The sequence below is a fragment of the Dermacentor variabilis genome, unplaced genomic scaffold (assembly GCF_050947875.1).
Source record: "Dermacentor variabilis isolate Ectoservices unplaced genomic scaffold, ASM5094787v1 scaffold_14, whole genome shotgun sequence".
NCBI classification, from domain to species: domain Eukaryota; kingdom Metazoa; phylum Arthropoda; class Arachnida; order Ixodida; family Ixodidae; genus Dermacentor; species Dermacentor variabilis.
Window position 1 is genome coordinate 8921407 of NW_027460302.1, and position 13490 is coordinate 8934896.

Genomic DNA, 13490 nt, shown 5'->3' on the forward strand with positions numbered 1-13490 from the left:
ATTTATGGGCAGTTAAGAGTAGCTATTCGATAGCAAGTTCAAGACATTAGCGCGAGCCATCGGCGTTTAATCGACGATAACGAGGTGGCGCCTCAGCACACAAAGCTCCGCGAGCTCCAGCCAGCGCTTGAACAGAACTCTAAATCGGACCATCTGCGTTCAATGATTTCGTCTGTCTTCGACCGACGAGCAATAAACAATGTCGGAGATGATAAACCACACGTCTTCCCAGATGTGGGGACCACGAACGCCGGACAACACGCCACCTGCTCATCCACCCGAGCTCGCAAGGCCAATTTGATTCACTGGGCTAAGCCAGCAGAAACCTGTCGTCACGCAAGACCATGGACACCGCAATACACGACGGCGCCTCGACGAATGCCATGGCAACCGACCCTGTCGTCGCCATCGTCAAGCTACCCGAATTCTCGCAGACTGAATCAGAACTCTGGTTTATGAGCATCGAGACACTTTTAACAGGGGAGCTGTTTAAGTGTTCGTGCCGCCATGGAACGTTACCAGAAAACTCAGCGCAGCTGTGCGCCGCCTCGCGTTGCATAGCAACCACCTGCGGCCGCAGCAGCCACGTAACCTCCTCGCACCCCACGCACGTTGGGCAGTGTCGTGACGTCACAGGCTAGTCGCAACTAAGGCCGGCGCATAGGCGTACCTCTCGCCTCTGCTACTACGTGCGTACGAGCCGCCGCCATGGGAAGACCGAAGAAAGTGCGGACGCCCGAAGAACCGGCTTACCAGGAACAGCGCCGTGCTGCCAAGCGAGAAGCGATGCGTCACCGCCGAGCTAATCTGGAACACCGCGCCGAAGCTGAGAATAGGCGAAGCCGAATCATGTATCGCGAGTTTCAGTTCAGGTAACGCTAGCAGGGTTCGTACACAATATTTGGCTGAAAATTCAAGGACATTTCAAGGATTTCAAGGATGCAAAAAGGCAGAATTTAAGGAGTGTTAGCATAATTTTATTTCCTTACATGACTTAGGAAAGGAGCCCTATTCTCGCATTAATTTCTCTTTCAAGAGCTGTTATCTTCGCTTCTTTTTCTTTGGCTGTTCGATGGAAACTGTTGGCCTTGACAAGACAAGTCAGGTCCTTTTTTGCTTCGGCGTCTTCCGAAAAGTGATCCGCTGACTCCTGTAAGCACTTAAGAGTTTTTTGAAGCTTTGTCTTCTTCTCTTGCATGCTCTGTAGCTCTAGCTCGAGTTCTTTTCTCTTCAAGGTTACCTGCTGTGCTACAGCTTGCTTCTTCTGTTCGTCCATGTATAACGCATACCTATGCCTGGCTTGGCGCACTGATGACTTCAGTTCTTTCAACAGCGGAACGTTAAGCAGCCCACCGTGGGTTTTCACGGCCTCGCAGATGACTCGTTGTGAGATATACGAGAGCTCTGCCATATTTTCGACCGCGATCTGCTTGTTTACACTGAAACCTCTTTCTACTGACGCCTGCCCATGGCTAAGCAAGAGAAGGACCTTCAGTACTTCCCACAACATCGAGAACGCCGGGTCATGCTTCAAAAGGCGCACGAAGAGAACGTCAAGGCGTTCCTGGTCTCTTTCATAGTTTTGCAATTTATGCCGTTTTTCTTGGCAGAACTGAATGTACTGTGCACACACAATATCGCTCTTGTGCTCAGGAAGGAGCTTGCTGTCAATTAAACAGTTAAGAACAACTGTCAGCTTCCCAAGGCAAATTTCTGCCTTTGACATCTCTCTGGGGTCGAAACATGACAACCCTCGAACCAGAGGGTACCTAATAGGACTTCTCTCCATGATTTTCAGGATCATGTTCACAATGAACTTCCGACACTTACCCCTAAATTCAAAAACACACTTGGTATCGCTTTTCCGCTCTTTAAGATCTTCTCAGCCACTCGTCCAACGTCCACCTTCTCAAGTGACGTGTAATTGGCAGTATCATGAACATCAATTCGCAGCAGTTTCGTGATGCTCGTGGCTTCTGTCAACACCGAGCGCTTCATGAACCTTGCAAGGAGGCTCCTCAAGACAGTTTCGAGCTCCTTCGCTAAAAAAAATGTCTTTGGAGAATCACTCTGAAAAACAGTCAAGAAAGGCTGCACAGCCATTGCAATGTTTAGGGAAAAGTTCAGTTTTGCAAGATCAAGCTGGTCCTTTAGAAAATCACTGACATTCTCATACGCTCTACATTTCGGCAAGGATAGCCTATGGTCGCTCACTGCTTCGGTGTAGTGCCTCAAATGCTCCCACATAGCCAGGGCTCTCTCCAGTACTGGCACGTTCTCGGCCCAACGGTGGGGTACGAAAGGAGGTGGAAACAGCTTGCTCCTTGTTTCTTCAACGAAATCTTCACGGCGGGCCGGTGCATCATGGAAGAGTGAGAATAAGCTCGACAGAAAGGTGTCAAGCGGCCAGCTAGTCGCATGCATTCCTGCTTTGTAAGCATTATGCACTGTGTGCAAGCCACATGAACCAATATCCAAGCACTGAACTTGAAAGTCATTCTTCATGTGCTGCTGCAACTTGTTGAAAAGACTCCAGTTGACATTCGGGCCATCCATCGAGAGCTGCACAATCCTGCTCAGGGGAAAAGACAGGAGTGTTTCCGTCAACTTCTGCATAAGGTCGTCCGCTGTGCTGTGACCCATGAATGTCGCAGGTATCTGGTTGTCACCTCACAGTTGTTCCACAATCTGACGTGAACATCAAGTTGTTTTCTTTGCAGGTATTCATTCAAGGTTTCGTCAAAAAGGACAACAAAATTGTGAGACTTCTCCATCACTTGTTGTACCTGCGAAGTGAAAAATGGGCGTAGACCGTGGCACGCGACATACGCGCATTTTTTCTCAGAGCAAGTGAAGCTTCTCGCAACCTCGCTATCCGGAAACATCTTTTGGAATAGCTGGGAAATGGATCCACTGGAGCTGTAGGAGTAGTGTGACGACACAACTTTCATCATCCACAAAATTTCGGCTTCGATCACGGAATCATGCTTTCTGCAGTCTTCGTCAAGTGTCGCAGCCCGAGAGGAAGTTGCCGTGGTTTCACGCTTACAAGGAGCCGCGGACGTCAGATTTCCCGCTTGCACGAAACTTGCAACGGATGAGCAGCCCTCACCTGCTGCAGTTTTGGATCGGTGCTTCGCGCCTTTCTGGTGGCTCTTCAAGGCAGATTCCCCAATCGTTGCAATGTCGACCGTCTTCTGACATATTGCGCACTTTGCTCGATAAGGATCGCTGGGTTCCGGTCTCACCCAGTGACAATAGTCCGTATGTTGCAGCCACGCAGACTGAAACTTGCACTTCCCACCTGGTATCTTGTCAAAACAAACACACAACGCAAACGCGAACTTCACTGAAATGGCGTGCACGAGGCCGACAGACAGTCCAACTATAGTGCCTAAAAGAGCACTCACTAGTGCGCCGAGCGCGGGTGTCGCGGTAGCACCGAGAGTGACGCCTGCCGCCGCTGGCCGCTTGGTGCGCTGTACTACGAGACTGTGCCGGACTATGCTGAGGCATGGGCGGACTTCAGGCTAGACACGACGCAAGCCTCCCCATTTGTCCGGCGATCTACCTCTGTTATGTTCTTGTCTCAATCCGCGATACATTCGGGGTCTGCGGACGCGCTGGGTAATGAGGAGCCGTTTCTTTCCACGTCTGTCTGGGAAATCGCAGTTTCGCGACCTTTCTAAAGTTTCTTTTGACAGACGAGCGCACACATAGACGCGAAACACCCACTCACAAGAAGAAAAGATTGCAACGAAAGCGGCAGCAAGGCGCGAACTGAACTACGCATTGCAATCAACGCATCGCAAATGAACGCCATTCGAACTCCCCACGGTTTAGCATGGTGCCGACAGGCATCGCCGTCTGGTGGCCCGCGGCGGCAGGCACCACTGCCCGTGCATTGCAGACACTCGGACGGTGCACTAGAGTATATTCTAGGCACTGTAACCGACGAAGCGATATGCCTCGCATTGGATTGGATTCGATTTCCGATATTAGTTGCCAGACGACATAGGGGACGCGGGATTTAAAACCGAAACTTCTTGATGTTGCCCTTTAGTCAACACAGCTTGTTTTCATGGGCATTTGTAAGCGAAAGGGCCTTTAAAATCAGTGTGACTTGCAGAGGTACATCGTTAATTTTCTCTATCGGAACAAATCCCACGGGATTTTCAAGGATTACAAGGAGCTCACGGGTATTCAAGTAGTTTCAAGGGCCCTTGAACTTATACTGTCAATATCAAGGATATTCAAGGGTTTCAAGGGTCTGTGCGAACCGTGCGCTAGAGTCGGCGCCTGCACGCTCGACGCCGCCGAGGAAGCGATCCCGGCCTGCGACTGATCCAAACAAAAGGATAGAAAGTTGGGTGAGTTGGTACGGCAACATGACCTTGGATTGTAGCGCGAAGTGACACAGACACAGACAGGAGCAGACAGGACGAGCACTACTCTCAACTAAATTTTTATTAAAACGAAGAACACACACACACACACACACACACACATATATATATATGTATATATATATATATGTGTGTGTGTGTGTTTGTGTGTGTGTGTGTGTGTGTGTGTGTGTGTGTGTGTGTGTGTGTGTGTGTGTGTGTGTGTGTGTGTGTGTGTGTGTGTGTGTGTGTGTGTGTGATTGCAAGAACAGCAGCATAAGCACGTGACAACGTAAAGAAAACATGCGCTAAACATATCAGGAGGTATGGAAGTCAAAAAAAGGAAACAACACAAACAAAGACTACTTAAGATTAATACACGTATTGCGAAGATACTGAAATTCGCATTATAACAGAGACAAAGATGCATTGCTAACGTTAGTGTCCCTTAATCTTTTGATGTGGAATGCCTCAATTATTCCCCATGTGGTTTGGCATTTGTGTCTGGAAAGAATTTTTGTGTCTTCAAAGAAAGGTTTACAACCACAATTGAAACAACGTGACGCTAGATGTGATGCATCAGGGTTGTTTAGTGAATGTTTGTGTTGTTGTAGTCTAATAATAATGCACCTGCCGCTCTGTCCAATGTAAGTTTCCCCGCACTTGAGTGGAATCTGATAATCTATACCAGTGTTACAAGGCACAAAAGGAGACAGATGTCTAACGCAGCAATCATCTTTTCTTTTTTTTTTTGCCACCCTGTTCATGTTTCCTATTTATCATAGGGCACATGTTAGACAACTTGCGGGGGGCCCAGAAAACTATATTGACGTGATATTGTTACGGGAAGGAAGAAGCGTTCGTCTATTTACAAGTGGCTTTTAATGGCGGAGCCAACAAGCGTAGAGCAGCGATGATGCTAAACTCTTCTTTGTCGTCTCTAAGACCAACATCAGCGTCGTCTTCTTTCCACATGACCGACTGTCACAATATCTATTGGCCACGTTCCGCAAACCATGGGATAACCTATGTACATAGGGTACCACAGCAAACCTTTCTTCCTTTTTCTGTTTTTCTTGTTTCTTACCGGGGCTTTGTACCCATTTTAAAAGTTTTTCGCAGGTTCGCGATAATAAATGCACAGGATAACTAGCCTTTCCAAGCCTTTCCAAGCCTTTAGATCTGTTATGAAAAACTTTGTTGCATATTGTGTGGACATGACTTAGTAATGGCAGCTAAGAGTTGAATGAGCTATCCCCTGTTTAGCAAGTTTGGAATGACAAGAAGAAAATTCAAGCCGTGGCTTCGTAGCGCTAGGCGAATAATGCCAACAGAAATGCTCCTCCTGGAACGTTAAACACAGATCTGAAAACTGTAATGTGTTGCTCTGGATAAGCTCAAGCGTGAAACAGGACGGCATCCGCTCGTCCTGTCTGCTCCTGTCTGCGTCAGTGTCATTTCGCGCTACGATCCAAGATCATGCTCGAAAACTTCCAGCGTCAAGCCCACCGAGACACGGGGGGTGCGGACGTCCGATTCCAGCACGAATTTATGGGCACAGAGTTTGGGTACAGCTGTCACGTCTGTGACGCACAAGGAAGCTCGGCGTGCCGCTCAGTGGGACTACGATCGACGAAGGAAAGCCGATCCTGCGCATTGCGGCGAGGCCGTCGCCGAGCCTCCCGAGTTTCGCGCCATAGACAATGAATGCTGCAGACTGAATGCTTGACACCTCCGGGAATTGGGTTTCGGGCCTTCGCGTCACCGAGAACTTCCGACGCCAAGCCCTGAAATTCATGGGAGGTCCACATCCAGCGCGAAGTCATCGGCATAGACATCGGGCCCAGCTGCCGCGTCTGTGACCGGCTCTGGTTCGACGTGCATCTTTCCACGGTGAGCTCGGTGCAGAACTTTGAATAGATCTCTGCCTTACAAGTTCTTCGCGAAGCCTTCCCCGACGCCACCCACCACGACAACGACCACGACCACGGTCGGACGTAGAGGTCGAAAACCGGACCGACGATGATGACGACTGGTACTCAAGCACTGTACATAATAAATATCATGCGCGTACCGTGGCTTGTATGCGTGCGTGTGACTTGCTGGCGCTTGCGTGGCTTACCGCCCTGGCCGTGTATGACCTCGCAAGAACTTGGCTAAACTTAACGAATCTTGGCGACCCTTAGTATCAGCATAGTGAGGACATGCATAACCTCGTATGATTTAGGAAAACCTAGCAACACTTCGTATGAACCTACCCGAGCCATGCATAACCTCGCCAAACCTAGTAATACTTAGGAAAAGCCGGAACTAGCTCTGCTGTGCCCCAGCCTTGCACCACTAGTGGAAACACCCACTTTTTTTTCGACGGCACCGCATGACGCCACAAAACGTACAGTTCGACCACTTCATCGGTGCGTTAGCGCCTCCTGTCATCGTCATCGTTAGGGATGTTCTGCGCTCCTCGAGTCCTCAAGACCCGTACGATGCTCTGAAGACAGAACTCATGCGCCGGCATACGAGTCCGAACAGCGTTAACTGCAACGGCTTACCGCTTTGGGAGCTTGGTGACAGAAAACCCACGGTGCTTCTGCGTCGCCTGCAGCACCTCATCCGAGACCGCTCTGCTGCATTGCATGCCTCCATCCTACGCGAGCTGTTCCTACAGCGACTGCCTCATCAGCTATGGATGACCTTGAGCGTATCGTCATCCGAATCGCTTGACACACTAGCACAGATGGCTGATAAGATCACGGATGCCGTACACCCGTACTCGCTGCCATCGAGATGCTCAATCGCAAGGCCGACCAGCTGACCACCCAAATGAACTTGCTCAAGGCCTATGATCACTGTTGCGCGCCACGCGACGGCCGCCACTCCCGCAGTCGCGTCAGTTCGCCGAGTACTCACCGCGGCATCTGTTCGTACCATCACGGGTACAGAGTCCACGCTCACCAGTGCCGCCAACCTTGGACGTTTACTAGGAACGCGCCCGCCTCACACTGAAGGCGGAGAGTGCTTTCGGCGCAAGAACCGGCCGCCTATTTCACATCCCCGACTACGTCAGTAAGGTATGCAACTCTGTTGAGGGCGCGGTAGGCGCCGCACGGTCTCCAGTCACCGGGGGCTCATCGACACCGGTGCGAAGTTGTGCCTAATCCCTTCTATGCTCAAGGACCGACGCCGACGCCTCACAACCTCACCTGTTACCACCGTTAATGGTACGAACATACGGACAGAAGCCTATGACCCTTGACAACGGCTTGAGAAGGACGTTCAGAAAGATCTTCTTGATCGCCGACGTCGCTCTGCCAATTATTGGTGCGGATTTCCTCTGGCATTTTAAGCACGTGGTCGACCTCTCCCGTAGCCGTCTCCTGAATTCCAAAAACAAACCTCAAGGCGTCACGTCTCGCTTACCACCCTTGTATCTTGTAGAAGCACATGCCAAAGTCTCCCCACCGTCGTCTTCACTTGTCGAAGAGTTGTCAGATCTCTTCAGCGTGCCTTCTCTGAATGACCAGTTGACGACACGACGTCAACCATCGCATTGTGACTGAGGGTGCAGCAGTTCTTCAATGTCCTCGTCGTCTGCATACGCTAAAGCTCGGATACATCCACCCATCAACTGGTCAATGGCCATCACCGTTACCCATGGTCCCCAAGCCCCCCGGTGACTGGAGACTGTGCGGCGCCTACCGCACCCTCAACAGAGTGACATTACCGGATTGATACCCCATCCCACACATTCAGGATTTAACTGCGTCTGCACGGGTGCACAATATTCATCAAGATAGACGGAGTCAAAGCATACTACCAAATATCTGCTGAACCTTCCGACGTACTAAAGACAGTCACACTAATAACTTTTGGCATGTTTGAGCATCTCAGGATGCCACTCGGTCTGCGCAATGCCGCACAAACGTTTCAACAATTTGTACATCAGGTTCTCCGTGGCTCGCATGGTTCACGCACTTGACCTGCGCCATACGTTCGAAGGACTACGGAAATACGGGCTAGTCGTGAACCGAGCGCAGAACGAGTTTCGTGCCGGTGCGCTTGCTTTTCTTGGCAATCGCGTCGGGGCCCGCAGGATATCTCGTCCTGCTGCTCATGTGGAAGCTATAGTGCAGTTTGCGCGACCTGCCACCTCAAGGCAACTAAGGCAACGCCTTAGGCTTGCCAGTTATTATGGACGATTCATTCCACGCTACGCTGTCATCTTGCGACCGCTCAACGCAGTCCTGTGCGGTCAGACGAAAGCAAACGTACTCATCTCCTGGACAGAAGATGCCGAGACGGCTTTCAGTTCCATCAAGGAAGCCCTCACCAAACCATGATAGTGTGTGTAAGGGCGACTGAACGAGGACGTAGAAAGAAACAGACACACAGAGACAGCGCTAATCAACTAGAGATTTTATTTTCGCACGCATCGATAAATATATACCGTGCTAGCGGAAACAAACGTGACAGCAGAAAAAGAACATTCACTTGTGTATGTCGATGAACCGTACATCATGGATTCAAACCAACTAGCCCGCCAAAGTGTTTTCACTCTCCCCAACGCGACTATCCTTGCACATCCGATACGCGACGTCCTGACGTCACTCACGGTGGACGCCTCGCACGTCGCCGTCGGTGGAGTGCTGCAACAGTTGGTCCATGGCGTGTGGCAGCCGGACGCATTTTTCTCGCGAAAGCTCTCGCATGCCCAGCGTAGATACAGTACTTTCAGTCGTGGAGTGCTGGCAGACTACTTAGCCATAAAACATTTACGCCATTTCCTCAAAGGTCGGCAATATTACATACTCACTGAACACAAGCCACTCACGTACGTTTACGCCTCTATTAACTCTGCACACAGTCCCCGTGAGATTCACCAACTTCCCTACATATCCGACTTCACGAGCGACATTCGGCACATCAGCGGCGCAGACAGCCCAGTCGCTGACGCACTATCCCGTATGCAAATCCGCGGACGCCCACCTGAGGATTTGGCAGCTATGGCTACAGCACCTGAACCTGGCACCGTTTAACGCTAGAACGTTATCTAGTGAGGCGAGTCTGGCAGTGCTATTGGAGCAATTAGAGGTCAGCAAATGGGATATAATAGGGTTCAGTGAATTTCAGTTCAGTGAATATAATAGGGTTCAGTTAATCAACAAGCGTAAGACAGCTGACATAAGAAGAAGAAGAAGAAGTTTATTTACCACATAAGTACACTGATATATACAAAGCGGTAGGGATGGCAGGATAAAAGCTGCATAACGGCGGCTTGACTAGTCCCACCTCCCCATGAAACAACAGGCAGCAACATGGCAAGATATTCGTAGTACATTATTGTGGCAAGGTCAATATATACATATTCACAGACACATATATATATACACACATTTATATATATATATATATATATATATATATATATATATATATATATATATATATATATATATATATATACAGACATGCATATACGCATACATGTATGCATGAAAACCAGAAATGACAACTTAGAAATAGCAAAGAAATACTTTTCAACCGACGAACCAAAAAGTTAATTCTTCACAGAAATTTTTGTAGTAATCTGCTCTTGGATATATGGCGTATGTTTACATCATTTAGCCTATATTTGTTAAGTGTAGAGGCAAGACAGTAGGAGAGTGCTTGAAGGCCATAGTTAGTCCGAGGGCGCGGGACTTCCCAGTGTTCCGTATATCGATTAAGGCGAAAAGAAGGATTCCGCTGCAAGTTCGCGATGTTTATGATATGATTAGTACCCTTAACCACGTCACGTTTAAAAGAACACATAAGTTGATACTCATAAAGGCGGTCTACACGTAAAATCTTGAACTTCCGGAATATGTCACGCGTATGTCCATTGTAAGGTAAGTCTGAAATAGCACGTAAGGCATGCTTTTGAACTGAAACTAAATTACCTAATGATTTCTTAGTACTATTTGACCAGACCAGGTTACAAGAGCGCAGGTGAGAAGCAAATAGTGCGTTATAAACCATAAGTTTCTGTGGTATTGGTAGTAGCCTCTGGCATCTGCGCAACATACCTAACGCTTTACTAAGTTTATTTCGTAAGTAATCGGTGTGGTGGTCCCATAGCATCAATTCATGGAAGATAACACCCAATGTTTTTGCTGTAGCGGAAAGTTCTATTTTTGTGTTGTTTTTGAAGTATAATATGGATAGAATTGAACATGCTTTCTGGAACGGAGGAAGCCTAAAAGCAGTGAAGAAACTAGGAACTGGCAAGAATCAGATGTATGCGTTAAGAGACAAAGCCGCAATATCATTACTAATATGGATGAGATAGTTCAAGTGACTGAGGAGTTCTATAGAGACTTTTACACTACCAGCGGCACCCACGACGATAATGGAAGAGAGAATAGACTAGAGGAATTTGAAATCCTACAGGTAACACTGGAACAGGTAAAGAAAGCCTTGGGAGCTATGCAAAGGGGAAAGGTAGCTGGGGAGGATCAGGTAAGAGCAGATTTGTTGAAGCATGGTGGGCAGATTGTTCTAGAGAGACTGGCCACCCTGTATACGCAATGCCTCACGACCTCGAGCGTACCGGAATCTTGGAAGAACGCTAACATAATCCTAATCCATAAGAAAGGGGACGCCAAAGACATGAAAAATTATGCACCGATCAGCTTACTGTCAGTTGCCTACAAATTATTTACTAAGGTAATCGAAAATAGAATCAGGAACACCTTAGACTTCTGTCAAGCAAAGGAACAGGCAGGATCCCGTAAAGGCTACTCAACAATAGACTCTATTCACACTATCAATCAGGTGATAGAGAAATGTGCGGAATATAACCAAACCTTATATATAGCTTTCATTGATTACGAGAAAGCGTTTGATTCTGTCGAAACCTCAGCAGTCATGGAGGCATTACGGAATCAGGGTGTAGACGAGCCGTATGTAAAAGTACTGAAAGATATCTATAGCGGCTCCACAGCCACCATAGTCCTCCATAAAGGAAGCAACAACATCCCAATAGAGAAAGGCGTCAGGCAGGGAGATACGATATCTCCAATGCTATTCACAGCGTTTTTACAGGAGGTATTCAGAGACCTGAATTAGGAAGAATTGGGCATAAAAGTTAATGGAGAATACCTTAGTAACTTGCGATTCGCTGATGATATTGCCTTGCTTAGTAACTCAGGGGACCAATTGCAATGCATGCTCACTGACCTGGAGAGGCAAAGCAGAAGAGTGGTTATAAAAATTAATCTGCAGAAAACTAAAGTAATGTTTAACAGTCTCAGAAGAGAAACGCAATATACAATAGGTAGCGAGGCACTGGAAGTGGTAATAGGTAATAGGTTATGTTCTAGCAAGCGCTTGTTAACACATCTACCTGTCTGGCCTATATAGACTTTACCACAAGCCAACCGAATGCGGTAATCAACCCCAGTGTTGCACTTGATGAAAAGTGTCACGTGTTTAACTTTACAGGCCCCCTCTCTACTTCCCCTATTTTTCAATCCTCCCGCACAATCTAGGCAATTTGTAAGAGGCAGAAAACACAACGCTTGCATTTTGCCTTCCCGCCACCTTCTTAATTTCTTAAGAAAGCATGATGTACCAGAAAGGAGTGTTCTAGAGAACTTGAAATGATTTCGCAACCTTATTGTGTCGACATCGAAACTTCTATGACGGATGACCTCGAACCAATGACTAAACTCATAACATAGCCCTGACACTTCTACTATGTTTCAAACAGGTCGCACGAACCTGAGCCTACTGAGCCTATTGGCTCAGTTAAAGAAAGTGCATAATGTGTGTTCAGCGCAATAGAGGAAGGTCTTCAAAACCATTCCAAATAGATTTGTTCTCAGCAGGTTGATGTGATGCATTGAATGCAGCCGATTAGAGTCACCTTCAAAAATATTTCTCCATGTTCCGAAGCTACGCGTTCATTAAAGCTTTGTGCATCACTGTCCTTGCCCAACATCACCTGACGATCAAACGCCGACTGACACGTGCTTATCCTTACTTTTTATTGAGAAAAATAATTGCTGCTACTTGTTGGTTGTCTTATAAATGTGCCATGTATGCCTAGATAATCACAGGATAAACTAAGTGCATTACCAATTTTAAGAAACATCTGCAACATGGTCGTGAGGAATTTCGTAATTATACCTTATTAGTTTGAGAAAAACGAAACCCAGCCTTCGAAGACGTGTACACAAGAGTGAAAAGACAACCACACAGACTGGGACTCCTTCAGCCACGCTGGGACTAGCAACAGAGTAATGAAACAACTGGGCAGTCGCGTTCCAGAACGCCACTAGCGCGTTTGTTAACTCGTTCCTGCAGCTTTTAAGCATGTAGTTATCATCGACGTTCATTGAATTTGAGGAAAATTTATATTTGCAAAAGAACGGAATTTCTATTGGGTCCAACGTGGCAGCCGTATTTTGCAAAATTTTTATTTCTAAATTTGACGATGCTTTAAGTTGCTCGTTGGTTGAGGATAGGGTAACAAAGGTCTTCAGGTATGTTGGTGATTTATTAAATTTTGTTAAACCTGATGAACCCCGCGGACCTAGATGTGGCATCATGCGAAATTTTTAACTCGTTCAAGCCACGCAGCAAAACTCTATATTTCACCAAGGAACTGGCTTCAGAGAATGCAATAAAGTTTTCCGACTTCAAACTGACCTTTTCTAACACCGGGCACGTTTGCTGGATATATGTATCTCGCACTAAGAAGCGGCGTCTACCATTTGAGTCATCACATTTAAAATTGGTGAAGCGAGGCATGGTAGCACTGTGTTTTAATAATGCCCTCAAGAAAAGCTGCCACCATTCAACACAGCAAAGTTTTGCTGAGCAGATCCAGCATCTAATGGCGGCTGGCTTCCCTGACAACATTTTAAAGGCGGTAGACGAAAATAAATTTAGCAGGTTGAAAAAAGAAACAGATGGCAGGGCACATGCACGTGGCAATGAGGATCTAAAGCGAGTGGAAGTTATTTCTTATATCCACAAGCTTTCACACAAGGTGAAAGAAGTTGCCACTAGACACGGCGTACACGTTGTGTTCTCGGCGCCATGTAGGCTTTCAAGACTTCC

The 13490-nt window shown here is 47.5% G+C and overlaps 1 protein-coding gene and 1 pseudogene across 1 annotated transcript in view; both read right to left on the reverse strand.

The window, feature by feature from the left end:
• LOC142567775 (WD repeat and HMG-box DNA-binding protein 1-like) overlaps nucleotides 1-13490 on the reverse strand; it is a 350415-nt gene that overhangs the window by 251070 nt on the left and 85855 nt on the right. The window lies entirely within an intron of this gene.
• Nucleotides 941-7023, reverse strand: LOC142567751 (uncharacterized; annotated as a pseudogene).